Here is a 17,361-nt window from a genome sequence, read left to right on the forward strand (position 1 = left end):
CCAAAGCTGTGGTCATCAAGACAGTGTGGTACTGGCACAAAGACAGACACATAGATCAATGGAACAGAATAGAGAACCCAGAAGGGGACTCTGAACTTTATGGTCAACTAATATTTGACAAAGGAGGAAAGACTATCCACTGGAAGAAAGACAGTCTCTTCAATAAATGGTGCTGGGAAAATTGGACATCCACATGCAGAAGAATGAAATTAGACCACTCTTTTTCACCATACACAAAGATAAACTCAAAATGGATGAAAGATCTAAATGTGAGACAAGATTCCTTCAAAATCCTAGAGAACACAGGCAACACCCTTTTTGAACTCAGCCACAGAAACTTCTTGCAAGATACATCCACGAAGGCAAAAGAAACAAAAGCAAAAATGAACTATTGGGACTTCATCAAGATAAGAAGCTTTTGCACAGCAAAGGATACAGTCAACAAAACTAAAAGACAATCTACAGAATGGGAGAAGATATTTCCAAATGACCTATCACATAAAGGGCTAGTTTCCAAGATCTATAAAGAACTTATTAAACTCAACACCAAAGAAACAAACAATCCAATCATGAAATGGACAAAATACATAAAGAGAAATCCCACAGAGGAAGACATAGACATGGCTAACATGCAAATGAGAAAATGCTCTGCATCACTTGCCATCAGGGAAATACAAATCAAAACCACAATGAGATACCACCTCACACCAGTGAGAATGGGGAAAATTAACAAGGCAGGAAACCACAAATGTTGGAGAGGATGTGGAGAAAAGGGAACCCTCTTACACTGTTGGTGGGAATGTGAACTGGTGCAGCCACTCTGGAAAACTGTGTGGAGGTTCCTCAAAGAGTTAAAAAGCCTACGACCCAGCCCTACGACCCAGCAATTGCACAGTTGGGGATTTACCCCAAAGATTCAGATGCAATGAAACGCCGGGACAGCTGCACCTCGATGTTTCTAGCAGCAATGTCCACAATAGCCAAACTGTGAAAGTAGCCTCAGTGTCCATCGAAAGATGAATGGATAAAGAAGATGTGGTTTATGTATACAATGGAATATTACTCAGCCATTAACGACAAAACCCACCATTTGCTTCAACGTGGATGGAACTGGAAGGTATTATGCTGAGTGAAGTAAGTCAATCGGAGAAGGACAAACATTGTATGTTCTCATTCATTTGGGGAATATAAATAATAGTGAAAGGGCACATAAGGGAAGGGAGAAGAAATGTGTGGGAAATATCAGAAAGGGAGACAGAACATAAAGACTCCTGACTCTGGGAAACGAACTAGGGGTGGTGGAAGTGGAGGAGGGCGGGGGGTGGGGGTGAATGGGTGACGGGCATTGAGGCGGGCACTTGACGGGATGAGCACTGGGTGTTATTCTGTATGTTGGTAAATTGAACACCAATAAAAATAAATTTATTATATAAAAAATAATAATAAATGATATTAGATTGAAGAGAAAAATTATAAAATTTTCTATGAATGATGTTATTGAGATATTTTGCCACATTTGAATAAGGTCTGTAAATGAGATATATAATAATAGTGTACTATCAATGTTAATTTGTAGATTTTGGTAATTGTAGTGTGTTTATCAAAAGTTACACTAATGTGTTTAGGGGTAAGAGTACATGTCTGCAGCTCACTCTCAAATAGTTTAGAAAGATGTGTATGTATGTGTATCTCTATGTGGTGTGTTTAAGAAGAAAAAGAAAGAGGAAGGCCCCTCATCCAAGGAGGCAATACAACTAAGGCTTCAGGCTTCTAGATTCAGACCAGCATGGAACTCTACCTCTATCTCTTATAAGTGTATGACTTTGGGGATGCTTCTCTATTTTTGTCAGCCTTAATTTCCTCCTCTTGTTATGCTAATGAGATACTTGAAACTGCTCAATATTTTCATTCATTCATTCATTCATTCAGTCAGTCAGTTACTCACTCAGAACATACTTATTGGATGTCTCCTATACTGAAAGGCACTGTTTTGGGTATCAAGGGTAAGTCATAAACAAGTTACATCTATCAGTTCACGGTCTAATGAATGAGCAGAAAAATAATTGTCTGTTTATAGCACAGTGGTATTAGGGCCACAAAAAGGAAAGTACTGGGTTTTAGTAGCAGGGTTTGTTAGGAGAGGTTGATGTTCTTCATTTCATGTTGTTTGTCCCTAATATAAGTCTGTCAGTTAACAAGTCTTGAAGTCCGCTTCTGGAATCATTCTTCATGTTTCTATTCTTACAGGCTCTGCAATGCTTGAACTGGCCTTGGCTTGACAAGACAAATATTGTAATCCTGAGGTTTTTCCCAGAGGTGGTAGATCTTACCTATAACCAGAAGTATTTAATAGTAAAAAAATAAAAAGATAAAAATAGTATACTTGTTTTCAAGTATACTTATAGATTCTTATTTTATTCACTGGGTCATAATCTATTATTATTATTACATACTGTGATGCTCAAATTGTCTCATTTTAAAACATCACCTGTGTTCCAAGCACTATACTAAATGCTTTCTTTACTATGTTTAAACCTTGCCACATACCTATGAGAAAATATCCTATTTTTATGCCAATTCCACATATTGGGTAATGAGTTAAAGGAAATGTAGGAGATTGTCAAGTCATAGTGCCAATAGAAAATGATGCTTAAAAGCAAGATTCCATTCCAAACACCATTCTACACTATAAGAAACCAGGGCTTGGGAAAATGGCTGAGTCCAGGGCTGGAACAGCCAAGTACAAAAAGAGCCTGGAACATCTTGTTGCACCAAAAAAGGTTTCAAAGAAAAATGGACACATATCAAAGGACATGGGAACAGAAATCAAGGGGCTTCCAGTGACCAAATCTGGGCAAATTAAAGCATCGAAATCAATCATGATGGTAGTGGCTTATTACACAGTGAATAAAATATACATTCATGAACCCATACTGAAACAAATTAAGACATGAATAGTTAATAAATGTGGGTGAGAGGAAAGCTCTTCATTGCAGAAGAATCCTTAGTAGTAAACGGGGAAAAATGATAAAGTTGGAAACATATAATTTTTCAAACATCATGTGTTAATGGATTCAGTAGAGAATCATTAATGGATGATAGAAGAGGATATTTCCATAGTCTCCAAGTATCTCCACACAAAATATTTAAGTGCACAAAAGGAAAATATTAATTTTACTTTGGAATAATCTGATGAATACAACCTTAACCAAGAGAACAAATATAGTATCATCAATGATGAAATAAATGGATATCATGTGCTAATTGATATAATGCAATGAGAAGGATATAGTATCACCTTCTGGTCTTCCTTGCAGAAATGCATAAGCTGAATCTAATCATGAAAACAGAAAATCAGGTAAACCCCAAATGAGGGACACTCTAGTAAATGGTTCATACTTCTCAAAACTGTAATGGTTATGCAAGACAGTAAGTTTGAGAACTTGTTCCGGATTGAAGAAAAAAAGTGAAATAATAACTAGATACATTACATTACATTACATTACATTACATTACATTACATTACATTACATTACACTGGAGAGAAGAATGGACAAACCATAAAATTTATAAAATTTTCTATAAATGACATTTTTTCAAAATTTTATTTATATTCTAGTTAACATATAGTGTAGTATTAGTTTCAGGAGTAGAATTTAATGATTCATCACTTACATATGACACCCAGTGCTTATCATAACAAGTGCTCTCCTTAATACTCATCCATCACTCATTTAGCACAACCCACACTAACGTCTCTCCATCAACCCTCAAGTTGTTCTCTATCACTAAGAGTCTCATGGTTTGCTTCCTTCTATCTTTTTTTCCTTCTCATATGTTCATCTGTATTGTTTCTTAAATTCCCTGATGTTTATAGAAGTATTATCAACAACAGTCAGACTATGGAAAGAGCCCAAAATGTCCACCGACTGATGAACCTATCTATCTATCTATCTATCTATCTATCTATCTATCTATCTATCTAATGGAATATCACTCAACTATCAAAAAGAATGAAATCTTGCCATTTGTTATGACATGGATGGAGCTACAGTGTATTGTGGTAAGAGAAATAGATCAGTCAGACAAAGACAAAGACCATACAATTTCACTCATATAAATCACTTTGTTAAGATAATTGGCCACATTTGAATAAGGTCTGTAAATGAGATATATAATAATATGGTATCAATGTTAATTTATTGATTTTGATGATTGTAGTATGCTTACACAAAAGAATATCCTTGTTCTCATGAAGGTACTCTAAGGTATTTAGGGGTAGAAGGACATATTTACAGCTTAATTTCAAATAGTTTGGAAACAATTTGTATGTATATGTATCAGTATACGGTGTGTTTAAGGAGAAGAAAAGGTAAGAGAGAAGACAAAGAGAGAGTCAGAGAGAGGGAAGGAGAGAGAATAAGAGAGCCAAAAATACACAAAATATTAACAACTGAAGTATTGGGTCAAGTAAAACAGGAATTTTCTGTCCCTGGGTATACCCTTGAGGGTGTAGACGGCATATAAAGACACAATATTAGACACCATAACCAAAGGAATGAGTATAGGCAGAGAAGATAAAGGGACTAAGGGATTGAGTTCCAAGGCAGGTCAATGTCAGGAGGTCACAAGGAGAGGAAGAGAGCCAGCTAAAGGAGATTGAGGAGGTCAGAGAACAACCAGAAAAGTATTGTCCTGGAACCCAGGTGTATATATGTCAACTTGGCTTTGTTTCCCTAGCAAACCCTGAATAATATACCAGGAAAGAAAGTACTTCCAGAAGGAGTGAGTGGTCAACTCTGTCCAAAATTACTGATAAGTCAACTGAGGAGAGGACTGTGAGACAACCACTTGATTTAGAAATACTGATGAAAATGTTACCTTGACCAGAACAGTTTCACTTTAGTAGAAGGTGTGTAAGCTCGATTGGTATACGATTGAGACAGAAAAGGAGAGGAATTGGAGACAGCCAGTGTAGAAAACTCTCTCCCTGTGAGGTTTGATATCAGGGGAGGATACATGGTCTCACAGGTGGTAGAAGCAGTGAGTTTAAAAAAGGCTTTTTGCTTGTTTTGTTTTGGATTTTGTTTTGTTGTATTTCAAATACGAAAACAACACCAGTTTGTATGCTGACAGGAATAATCTAACAGAGGGAGGGAAAGTGATGATGATCTTACAAATGCCCTGAGATCATGGATTTCTTTTTTGGTTTAGCCAGTCTAGGTGAGAATTCTCTGATAGTTGTGACAAAAAGAATTATCACTAACCAAGTAAGCAATGTCTTGACATATCTACAACTTTGCTCTTTTATGCCTATTGAGCAGGTATGATTTTATTTATTTATTTTTAAAGATTTTATTTATGAGAGAGAGAGAGAGAGAGAGAGAGAGAGAGAGAGAGAGAGACAGGCAGAGGGAGAATCAGGCTCCCCCAGGGAGTCCGATCTGGCACTCAATCCCTGAACTCCAGGATCACACCCTGAGTAGAAAGCAGAGCTCAACCGCTGAGTCATCCAGGCATTGCTGAGCAGGTATAATTTTAAAAAGTGCTCTCATTCTGGCTCGGATAATAAATTTTACGTAGTTTGGATGATAAATTATATAGGCACATGAATTAGTTAGGAACATCAGTTCTGAAGCCATAGATTCCAAACCTGGGCCGGTCACTTACAAGCTGTCACAGTGGAAAGATTACCTAATTTCTGTATTCAAGTTCTTCATATAAAAATGGGGCTGTTAATGACACATATGTCATGGTATTGTGCTGACTAAATGAGGTAAAGCACCTACAGAGCTGACAAAAGAACTTGCCAAATATGGTAAATATTTCATAAATATTAGGTATTGTTAAATTTGCATGCAGCGTGATGCAAATTTCCCCTTTACAGTAAAGAATGTAAACTGCTTGCAGATCTGTTTTCCCTATCAACATATAAACTAAAACGTAAATAGTTAACATGTGACTAAAAGTGAGATCATTCACAGATGCATTTTATCATTGGGAAACATGGAAATAGAGTATTTAAGATACAAAGGAAATTTAAAAATAAATGTTAATCAATGGACTGTCAAGATGCTTGGTGTTATGTATAAATTTATGTGTCACCTTGACTGGGCCAAAGGGTGGCCAGATATTAGGTCAAACATTATTCTGAGTGTGTGTGTCTGTGAAGGTGTTTACGGGCAAGGCTAATATTTGCATAGGTAGACTGAGTAAAACAGACTGCCCTCTCCAGTGTAGGTGTCCTGTATCCAATCAGTTGAAGGCTACGTGGAACAAAAAGGCTGACTTTCCCTCAAGCAGGACGGAATCTATCCTGCCTGGCTGCTTGAGGTAGAACATTGTCTTTTCCTGCCTTTAGACGTGGAGTGAAAGATCAAAACTTCTTGAGAACTGACCCCAGCAGCTGGTGGATTGCAACTTAAAGCATTGCCTCTCCTGGTTCTCAGGCCTTTTGACTTGGGCTGGAACTACACTAGAGTTCTCCTGCCTCTTACCTTGCTGGCATAGATGTTGGTCTTCCTAGCTCCCATACTCATGTGAGCCAGTTCATCACAATAACACACACACACACACACACACACTCTCTCTCTCTCTCTCTCTGTTTTTCTCTCTCTACACACACACACACACACACACACACACACACACACAAGCACACACGATGCTACTGATTCTGTTCATCTGGAAAACTCTGACTAATACACTTGGGAAGGCACAAGCCACTTGTTAAAAGTACAACTGCATGACAACATGATCTAAGTCCGTAAAGAGTGGGCATTGTGTTCATAGGACTCAGACAACCAGGGTCATAAAAAAAAGGTTTACATAAATAATCAAATGATGGTTATTCGAGGTTGTGGTAGGTAGACTTCTAAAACTGGTCTCCTAACATTTCCCACCACAATCTCAGATACCATGAATAAGATGAATTATCTTGTGCATATTTGTGTTGTTACATGGCTAAAAGGATTTTACAGGTGTACTGAAAGTTACTAAACAATGACCTTAAATAGAGAGATTATACAAAAAAGCCTAATCTAATCACAGGAGCTCTTTAAACCTTTCTCTGGCTGGCAGCAGAAGGGGAAGCAAGAGAGATTTGAAGCAGAAGAAGAACCTGACACACCATTGCTTGTTTGAAGATGGAGAGAACTGCAGGACGAGAACTACAGCCAGCCCCTCTAGAATCTGAGAGCAGCCCCAACAACATCCTGCTCCACAGGAGCTGAATTCCTCTAACCACCTGAAAGAGCTTGGAAATAGTTTCCTTTCCAGAGCCTCCAGGTAAGATCCCAGCCCAGTTGACACCTTGATTTCAGCCCTGTGAGACCCCAAGCAGAGAACTCACTAGATCCATGCCACACAACTGGCCCATAGAAACTGTGAACTAATAAATTAGTGGTTAAGATGCTAAATTTGTCACAATTTGTTGTGCAGCCACAGAAAAACTGATATCAGGTATTTAAGTTATTACTGCATTGAACCTGTTGTGGTTAAGGTAATTCTCTGTATTATCCAACTTAATGGAGAGAATGGGACATAATTTCTGTCCCAGCCATAACCACATGTAGCTCTAAGGTGCAAATTAAAATAAGCACAGCCAAAGTCACAGTGCAGAGAATTCTAACTCTTGTGTAGTGAAGATTAGTTGTAATATAGAGGCAAGAATGGATAGCTTGAAGTATGACAGTAACAAGAAGGATATGTCCCAGTAAGATGCGTGCCATACTTAGTGTGAAGGAGTTCCATGCTGGAGCTGCCCACTCAGTCTCTGCCCTTTAGATAAGGCAGAACGTTCAGTTCCAAGGATATCTTATGGGGCAACAACAGACATGCACAGCCAGGGGAATTGTAGATAAGGGCTCTGAATTAAACTTAAATAAATTATTATGAAAAAGGGTCCTGGGGGCTCTTGGGGGGCACAGTTGTTAAGCAGCTGACTCTTGGTTTCAGCTCAGGTCATGAACTCAGGGTCCAGGGATTGAGCCCTGTGATGAGCACCATGATGAGTAAGGAGTCTGCTTTAGGACTCTCTCTCTCTCCCTCTGCTCCTCCCCCATCCTCCTCCTCCTCCTCCTCCTCTTCCTCCTCCTCCTCCTACTTCTTCTTCTTCTTCTTCTTCTTCTTCTTCTTCTTCTTCTTCTTCTTCTTCTTCTTCTTCTTCTTCTTCTCTCTCTCTCTCTCTCTCTCTCTCTCCCCCCCCCCAATTGATCAGTCTTTAAGAAGTAAAAGGGTCTGATGTCATAGACATTCTTTGAGGCTTGAGAGTCAGACAGACTGGCTCCAATACTCTGTGAGCCTAGTTGAGTTCCAGAATTCTAATTTAATGTGTGTGTGTGTGTGTGTGTGTGTGTGTGTGTGTGTGTGTGTGTAAAACACTTCCCTGATAAAGAATTTTGACAAATATTTACGGACCACTGGGGTTAAGATCCGCCTGTATGATTTTCTGTACTAAGATAGCTGGATCAGCTTGAATGATCCCTCTAATCCCAGAGCCTACCAAAGTGTGTGGTACATATGGATTATCTGACTTTCATCCCATTCCCTATGTTCAATAGCTTCCAGTACCAGTGTATTGCTGACCTCCTGACTTCATAATCAGTGCTGGCCTTTCTAATAATTTTTCAGTTTCTGAAATGTCCTCACAGTGGGAGAAGTTTTGAAATTCTCCTAGGCTTTTCAAATGCAAAGTGATCGATACACAGTATTCACACCTGTAAAGAAGTTTAACTGGAGAAATAAGTTAATAAATATAAGGTTGGTAATGTGATTATTATTTGGTGAAATTTATAAACTTTCAAGAACATGGGATCACGTTGGTGAGTCCCCAAAGAGTGGAATTTTGAGGTACAGACATACGTGTTCATAGTCACGAGGACTCAGTTCTCCTGATCTGACTCCTGCTCCTATTGCGCTATTCTTTCTCAGTCCAATTCTTTGTCTCTTCTTCCTCTTTTCCTCTCGTGCACTGCAAGTGTACCCTATGGAGACCTCTAATTCACAAATTACATTCCGTTTTTTTGTTTGAAAAACAAAAGTACAGGGAAACCTGTGAGGTACTTAAGTGCTGGGACCATGTTTTGTTTGTTTTTTGCATATCCTGTATGAAGCAGACTACATGAAACGTGGTTTGTTGAATTCATCTATTTCATACAGAAACACTGACAACAAAAATGCCCACTTCCAATCTGCAGGTAGTACGGCCGATATTTTTCATAGCAGTGCTGTATGTGTGGCTTTTCAGTCTCAGGTGCCATGCAAGCCCTTCTAGAAGATAGAAGCCCCTCTAGAAGAGGTGTTGGAGGAATGGAAATCTGGTCTGTTTGTCCATGTGCCTCTATATAGCACATAGCATTCTTTTCAGCAGCACACAATATGCCTTACAGTAACAACGCCAGGGGCCTTAGTCATGTATATGCTTTTTCATATCTGCCACTCCTGACTATAATGTCATAAACTCAGTATCTCATGTAAAGGAAAAGTATTATTTGCAAGAGCAAGACTCAAAGTAAATAGACTGATAACATAGCAATGGTAGAGAATATTTTAACTGACGTTGGTGACTTTCAAAAACACAGGGATTTATTTGCATTTTGTTTAAACGTCAGAATATGCTGACCAATGCAGGCAATGGTTGTGACAGGAGTCCTAAATCTCAGGTCTGCCACTTTCTAGCCATGCATCAGGGCCAATATATTTATCCTTCTGGGCCTTAATGTCCTCATTTGTGAACTTGGAATAATGGTACTTATGTTATAGGAATATTATGAAGGTGACCAGCAAGATATGCAAAACACCTGAAACACCGTAGGCCCTCAAAGAGCTTTTATTATCTCTTCTGATAGAGCAGTTAAAAAACAAACAAAAAAACCAAGAAGGATTCCTTTATGAGGATTTTGGGAATGACATACACCAGGAAGTTCATCCAGAGCAACAAATCTAGGATACTTCCTTTGACATGTAGGCTGGTAGAAAAAGCTATTTGACCAAAGTTAAAGTGAAGTTTAGAAACTAAGAGTCTAACTGGTGTCCTCTACTAGGAGATACAATATTGTATTTTTGGAATACTTCTAACAAAACCACTAATTTTCAAACTTGCCTTGAAATAGGTAGCCCAAAAGAAGACGGAAAACAAGAGAAGGAAAAGCTGTTTTCCTACCAATCTCAAATTCCAGGGAATGATGGATGCCTGGCTCAGAACCTTTGGTCATAGCTACTGCTTTGGTCATAGCTACATACATACATGGTGCTCACTAATGGTGCATCTTTCCAGAACAGGCTAATTCTGATCAAGGTACTTGAGGCTTTTACTGTGAAAGAAGGATTGCAGTTATTTTCCTTTTCCCAAATTGATACCAAACATCAGCTGTATGCGTCTTTATCTAAGGAGCCCGTGAAATTTGTGGAACAGCTTGGTGACCCTGAGAAACCTGTTTCGCCTCTGAAGGAACTGGTCTCATGGTGCCTGGGCCTGTGGGTGCGCAGCGTCATTGACAAGTAAACTATCTTCCTTCCTGGGCAGGTTGGATGCCTTTGTGGAAGGGAAGGGCATCCTGCCAAACACAGGATTCTCACACAAGGAAACCAGCTCTGCAACAAAGGGCCTTCCTTAGGATCCACAATCATCAAAAGTCACGAAGGAGTGGTAAGTAACAATTATTCTAGTCTTCTACAAGGGCTCAAAACCATCATCTTTCTTCTGTCACAGCCAGAATTAGTGTTGAATATATCAACATTTGGGCCCAAGGAACAGGGAAAAGATCTCTGGGATGAAGGGCTTCTGAAATTTTGGGAGATAGGATGAGATAGTGCAGAGCTGCACCAGCAAATAATGGAAGGGGAACCAGACAGGACTGCTGGGGGCAGGCCTATACTGCAGACTTTCTGGGGTGTTATCATCAATGAGCCCTGAGTTTCCACCTCGTGTACCTACCTACAAGCTTTCAGGTCCTGGGCAATTTCCACTATGTCCTTGATCTCAATATCCTCCCTTGTGAAGTGAAAATGACAGTATACCCCTGAAGTACTTTTATTAGGACTAAATGAAAGATTGATGAAGAGCCTAGTGTAGCGCCCATCATTATGTGCACTATTACTTCACATTAGCCTCAACATTTATTTCAACCATGTCAGCATATTGCTTTCATTTTGTCTGCTTAATTATATGTTTTATTCTCAAGGATACAGTTTTATTTTAAAAGAAATTAGGTAAATTATAGTATACGTCCTGCACAGATAAAATCATCAGGTGATGAATGGCTATCTGAAACACCCCTCTAAATCCTGCTGTGCAGAAAGAATGGTACCAGCCCTTTGAGGGACCCACAAAAAAATGGGTCAGACTTCTAGCCCTCAAACATCTCCCAGCTGCCTAACATAGTTTGCACGGCAGCTGATACATACATGGTGCTGACACCGATGGCACCTACTAGAATAACTGCGGTTTGGAAACAGAATGTTTTCCCTATTAGTGTCACTTTCAAAAGATTAATTAACGGATTGATTCCACAGATATTCAGCGATGCCTTTCCACTTGAATGAAAAACTGTCCTGGATGGTGGATTGACAAAGACCAATAAAATGTGGCCCTTGCCTCTCAAGGGTGTCACAATGTAGCAAGAGAGACAGATATGCCCATTATATCAATAGATATGATGCAGATGACTAGAGTGTGTGCTCAGCAATGTTCTGGGCTGCTTGAGATATACCAGTGGGCAAGAGACAAGGATCCCTAAGATCAAGGAGCTTCTATTCAAGCAGGAGCTATAGAGGGGGTGGGGAGAGAAATAAGCAATAAGCATAAGAAAGAAGTAAATAACATAGTCTGTTAGGTGATAACTCAGGCCAAGGAAAAGGGGATCAGGAATATGGGGGTGGGGTGGAAAAGGTGAGTGCACTTAGCAATATAAAATAGGGGTTGGGGGGTGCTTGTAGATTTTCATTAGCATTTGACTCTGACACATGAACAGAGGAGCACTAGAAAGGCTTAGGTGCTGAATGAGAAGTATGTACAGGGACAATGTCGGTGCAAAGGAGAAACATAGCAGTCAGGGAACTAGAGGGAGTGACCAAAGAAGCAGAAGAAATCAAGAAGTGCTGCCTCTCGGAGAGAATGGAAGCACTCACCTGGACTTGATATCCATTGATCTTTGTGTTCACACCCTTGGTTGCACACTGAGCCATTACTCACAAAACCACAAAAGTAAAAGGCCTGTATTCACCCTGTGATTCACTCATTAATCAAAGGGAAAACTTGGAGAGGTATTTCTTGCTCCAATCACTTTGTATTGGGGAAGATTTTACTGAATTATCTACCATAGACGCACTATGAAGCCAATTCTGTGATCCAGGGAAAAACAGTATCCAAGACAGACAAAGAAGCAACAAATTGGGGAGCATATGGAGAGTGATCTGAAGAACACAACCCATCCAACCTCCCCATGTGAAAAGATATATTGGAGATGCCTATGTTCACTCATCTTTCATTTTATATCGCTAATAATCAATTAACAGGTACACTAATCACTGGCCTTTGATCCATGTAACTTCCGTCAACATTTACACTCAAACAATATATTTTTAATCCTTCCTGGACACCAAGGTCAGGCACTGGCCTGATTCAGAGAGTATAGATATGTGTCAGGTTGGCCCCCAGCCTTTAATTTCTTACAAACATGCAGGCCAATTACAGAGCTCCTTGGGTAGAGCAGTGACAGAATTAAAGTCAAGGAAGCCTCAAAAATTAAAAAAAAAGCGGGGGGGGGGAGAGGTAATTTAATCTTAGTGTAAGTGGAGGGTGGGTACACATGGTCAGGAAAGCCCTTTCAGGCAAGGTGAGGTTAATGAGGTAGGTACTTTTATAATCCCAGTTTACAGATGAGAAATAATACAGTCAGAGATATTCCCTTGCTTCAGGCTGCAAAACTACTTGAGAGAGCCAGATTTAAATTCTAGGTCATTTGTTTGTAAAACATCATGTTTTCTCTCATTGACTATTGTTTGTAAAACATCATGTTTTCTCTCATTGACTACTACTAAAATCACTTCACCTGACTGTTCGCCTTTACTATCTCCTGAAATCCTCTCAGATATGTTGTGGTCACTCTCCTGAAAGTTGGTTCTGGCTGTGAATGCTAAAGGGCTCTGGGAAGGTCTCTAACATTCTCCCAGGGGAAGACATCTGTATCACAGGAATGGCATGGGCTGTGCATGTCAGCAACTCTCAACATCCATGACATGTGTCATAGAGAAGGGAAGAGGATTGCCTTTGGAGTCACACAGACCAAGGTGTGAATCTCAGCTCCCTCACTTACTGTCTTACTTAAGCGCATGTCAGCTGGTTTCTTAATCTGTTGAAGGGAGATTCTGATACTCATTGTTCAGATTTGTTGGTTGATACATATTAAGTATGTAAAACCAATCAGACCACCAATAGATCAAAATCAATGCCTAGAGTGATGATGAAACAATATCTTCTCTTCTGCATCACTTAATTCCATTTTCTGTGTGCAGAAGTTATTGAACTTCAAGTGGTCAAGTAACATGTCGAGGTGACACACTTGATTGGTGGAAGTGAGGTAGGCACTTAGGTGTTCTTTTCACTAGATTGTGCAGGAGAAGAACATCCAGATGAAAATACCTTTCTTTGAACCCAGTGACTCTTAGCAAAAGAACACCTCATGTAAGAAGTCAATTCTCCACATCATCCAAAAAATGACACAACAAACCATAGCTCCTGATAAAAATAATCTGCTGTAGAGACACGAAGACTTGAATTCAAATACAAACTCCACTCTAAGTCTTCTCTTCTATGAATTGCAAATAGTAATCTCCTCTCTAAGATTTAATGGGCTGTTAAACAGGATACAGGGGTCAACCCAGGGCTTGGCAAACAGATCGTATCCAACAAATGTCACACATCTTAACCTCATCCCTTTCCTTAAGACTCCAGGGAAAGTTCACTGTCAACTTTTGCAAGCAGAGGCTATATTTCTACTATGAAAAGTATTTTATCTATCTCCTATTTTTGGTTGGATTTTGATGGGTGGCAGTTACCAATTGTGCCAGCCAGATTTTGATGTACCACAAACCATCCAAAATTTAGTGACTTTAAACAACCAAATTCTGTTTGTAATTCTGCAGGTCAACAATTTCAGCTGAGCAAAGCTGAGTGGTCCTTTCGCTGTTCTCAGAACGCCTGCTTATGCATCTGTGGTGAGAGCCCCTGGCTCTGCTGGGGGCTAGATGGTCTATCATGGTCTCACCCACATCTGGCAGTTGGTTCACCATCAGCTGTGGTGGAGAGAATACATGGGTCCTGGGCCTCTCATCATCCACCTCACCCACACTTCTTCACATTGTTGTTCTCTGTGCCAAGAGCAGCAAGAGGGGGCAAACCGTGGTGTGCAAGTGCTTTTCAATTCTCTGCTGGCTTCACACTTGCTATGGTTCCATCGGACAAAGCAAATTCCATCGCCAAGGCCAAGGGCAATGTGGGAAGAGATACAGGCCTGCATGCACAAATTACAGTCATTACTGTAACAGTCTACTGTTACCATACTTTGTGAAACAACCACGTTCATCATTAGAGAAATCGTTAACTATGGGTGACCCAGACAGTGGAATGCTAGTCTCCCAAAAATGATTTTTAATCTTCTGCAGAAAAATTAATAGCTATCTTGCCCTATTATCGATCTAATACATGAATAATATATTCATTGTATGAAATTTTGCCAAAAAAACAGTTTGAAATTTTCCTGGCAGTGTACCAAACCGTCAATTGGGGATCCCCTTATCCAGAAATGTGCTGTGACTTTGCCAGTAATAATTCTTCCTGAACCTCTTTCCATATTCTAATTTGCTATTCCTCTCCCTTCCAAAAAATATGGCCCCAGCAGAGACCTACTACATAGGCATCCTCTGATGTGGAAGTGATAGACTTAGACTGAAAAGCGGCCCCTCTGGTACAATGAGGAGATAGGATGTGGTAACTATAAAGTAGACTAGTGATGTGGCTAGGGCCTGGTTGGGCCACCCCTCCCCACAGACATCAATCCCACCTCCGGGCTTTGCTGGAATTCCTCTGGATTCATTCATACTATCTTTCAAAGCTGAGTCTAAGCTCTATCATTTTCTACTACAATATCCCAACTATATTGTTCAGGATTCCTTGGTATTTTATTTATTGTGTGATGGTTGATACTGCTACTCTGAATACTATCACTTCCCTATTATATTTTCTATATGATTACTACTGGAATACATGAAAGCATCCATACTTTAAATATTAATATTTCATTCTGCCATTGGAAAGAATTCATTTTTACATCATTTCTTAGGCTTTTTCCAAGAAGATATTCATATCATTTGGAAAAAATGAAAATTTTGTCTTCTTTACTGTAACAATGCTTTTTTCTCTTTACATTCTCCTTACACTGGAAAGACCATATAAAGCAAAATTTAATCATACTGGTGATAATTTGCCCAGATCCTGATTGTAGTGGAATTTCTTCTAGTTGTTTAACATCGTTTGTGTATTTGTCTATTACACACACTGAAGAATACAGCCTGCTAATATCTATGTTCCTACTTTGTTTTTAATTACAGGATGTCACATTCCTTCAACTGTTCTTTGACCATCCATATAACATTAAAATATGGTCAATAGTAGTAGTATCTCTATTGGTTGAAGTCATTCTCTTTATGTCTCCATTTTATCATTTTCTTCATATGCAACCCACACGTTTAGTCATATTATGCTCTAGATATTGCAGGTGTCTGTTGCCACTGGGAACAGGATCGTTTTTATGAGCTATTCTGGGCATAAATGGAGTAGAACAGAACCTGAGAAGCTGATCCAACTTGTTATTTAAAAATTGAGCTGTAAAAATTGAGCTGGTAAGCGAAATAAGTCACTCGGGAAAGACAATTTTCATATGATCTCACTCATATATAGAATTTGAGAAACAAAACAGGATCATAGGGGAAGGGAGGGAAAATTAAACAAGATGAAATCAGAGAGGGAGACAAATCATAATAGACTCTTAATTATACGAAACAAACAGGGTTGCTGGAGGGGAGGAGGTGGAGGAATGGGGTAACTGGGTGATGGACATTAAGGAGGGCATGTGATATATTGAGCACTAGGTATTATATAAGACTGATGAATCACTGACCTCTACCTCTGATACAAATAATACACTATATGTTAATTAATTTAATTTAAATTTAAAAAGGGAAAATTTTTAAAATAAAAATTGGGCTGTTGGGGAACATAAGTGCCTCAGTCAGTTAAGCGTTCAACTCTTGATTCAGCTCAGGTCATGATCTCAGGGTCCTATCAGGCTCCACACTGGGCGTGTAACCTGCTTAAGATTCTCTCTCTCTCTCTCTCTCTCTCTCTTCATCCCTCTGCCCTTCCCCTCCCCATTCACGCACTCCCCTTCTCTCCCTCCCTCCCTCCCTCCCTCTCTCTCTCTTTCTCTAAACAAACAAACAAACAAACAAACAAACAAAAATTCCTTTGCACTTACATTTCAGATTCAATTTCCCTTTGATGAGGGATTATTTCCCTGGAAAAGTGAGTTTCCATGATCCTGGTTGCTTGATGCCAGCAGAGGGATTGTGGGTAAGAGAGAGACAAAGATGCCTAAGCTGCAGTATGGCAAAAGTTGGGGGACATCAGAGGTCTTTTCCATAAGGCTACTGTTAGAGCAGGGAAACAATAAGAAAAAAAAGAAAAAGAAAAGGTGAGGGAAGGCTTTTGGTTGTTAAAGTTTTACTGGGATGGACCACTTCTTGGCCAAGAGGACAGCATGACCAAACAGAGAGGTGGTGAGGGAGCACCAAGTGGCTTTGCTGGAGTCCCACACTAGGAGCCTTGTAAACATCAAACTGAAAACTATTAAGGGCTTTCCATAGGTATGTTTTCCAAAACCCAAAGCAGCACCCATCAGTGAGAAAGAGAGAGAAGGGTAGAGGGTGTGGAGGGTGAAGATTGTTGGGACTTAATAAAAGGAGACTTGGGGTGGTTCTGCAGCTGTTGGGTGAATGGGACTCCAAGTGCCAAGGGCTGATACAAGTAGGCGAGAAGTTTACTGTTAGGAAACTGAGGAACAGAGGTTAGGTAAGAGGTCAATAGGAGTTCAAGAAAAGTGTTAAGTTATGGGCTGTGCCAACATGCCCAGCAAGGCCAAGACCCTGACACCCTGAATAAAGGAGACCTCATTTCAAATGGAGTCGGGAGGCCAGCAGGGAGAGCTCTCATGCCCTACCACTGCAGGCCATTGCAGACCCCAACAAAGACAAACTGCTTGGCATTCCCAACAGGAAGAAGCTTACTTTCCCTACTCCAGCAAG

General features: G+C 39.8%; 1 pseudogene; it reads left to right on the forward strand.

Annotated features, from left to right (window-relative positions):
• Positions 1–17,361, forward strand: part of LOC112673207 (uncharacterized) — a 44,328-nt pseudogene that overhangs the window by 26,155 nt on the left and 812 nt on the right.

Source organism: Canis lupus, chromosome X (genome assembly GCF_003254725.2).
Source record: "Canis lupus dingo isolate Sandy chromosome X, ASM325472v2, whole genome shotgun sequence".
Classification (NCBI taxonomy): domain Eukaryota; kingdom Metazoa; phylum Chordata; class Mammalia; order Carnivora; family Canidae; genus Canis; species Canis lupus.